Source organism: Bison bison, unplaced genomic scaffold (assembly GCF_000754665.1).
Source record: "Bison bison bison isolate TAMUID 2011002044 unplaced genomic scaffold, Bison_UMD1.0 scf7180017864486, whole genome shotgun sequence".
Taxonomy (NCBI): Eukaryota; Metazoa; Chordata; class Mammalia; order Artiodactyla; family Bovidae; genus Bison; species Bison bison.
In genome coordinates this window covers 603,578-604,685 of record NW_011495046.1, presented here as the reverse complement: position 1 = coordinate 604,685, position 1,108 = coordinate 603,578, and positions in this window count along the sequence as shown.

The window sequence follows — 1,108 nt, the reverse complement described above, 5'->3', positions numbered from 1 at the left end:
CATTTTATTGCACTCATTTCACTTTATTGCAATTCACAGATATTGTGTTTTTTTTTTTTTTATAAATTGAAGGTTTGTGGCAATCCTTGGCTGTTAGATGATGGTTATCTTTTTTTGGCAATAAAATGTTTTTTTATTAAGGTAGGTACATTTTTTAAGGCATAGTGCTGTTGCACACAATAGACTACAATAGAGTGTAAACATAACTTTTATAGGAGCTAGGAAGCCAGAAAGTTCTTGTGACTTGTTTTACTGCCATATTGCTTTATTATAATGGTCTGGAACCAAAGACAGAATATCTCTGAGGTGTGCCTGTGTTTATGTCTTTAGATTAATTCTCATCACATAGTCTTTTTCCAGAAATGTTGTGACTTCTTGATATAAAAAATTTTCATGACAAAAACCCAGAAATCATCTAATGAAATACTACTTATTGTACTCCTAATTGCATCTGAATTAGTTAATGCTGAAATTCTTAGATTAGTTTCTGTAACATTCAGCATGAGCTATGATTCAAACTCTTCTTTACCAGTGAGAGTCTAAGATCTACTCATTATGGCTTTCTTAAATCCCCTGGGAAATAAGGCAGTGTAAAATTAAATAACGATTGAATTTTTTGAATTTCCATAAGAATTATTATGAAAAGAAATATAAAGAAGTATTTAGCAAAATCTTTAATCTAGAGTGTGGTACCTGTATAACTATACTATAGAGAAGGTCTAGAACATATTTCCCTCTTGTCAATATTAGACTTAACTGTTTACATTTAACTTAACATTTACTTTTTTTTTAAATTTTATTTTATTTAACTTTACAATATTGTATTGGTTTTGCCATATATCAAAATGAATCTGCCACAGGTATACATGTGTTCCCCATCCTGAACCCTCCTCCCTCCTCCCTCCCCATACCATCCCTCTGGGTCGTCCCAGTGCACCAGCCCCAAGCATCCAGTATCGTTCATTGAACCTGGACTGGTGACTTGTTTCATATATGATATTATACATATTTCAATGCCATTCTCCCAAATAATCCCACCCTCTTCCTCTCCCACAGAGTCCAAAAGACTGTTCTATATATCAGTGTCTCTTTTGCTGTCTCGTATACA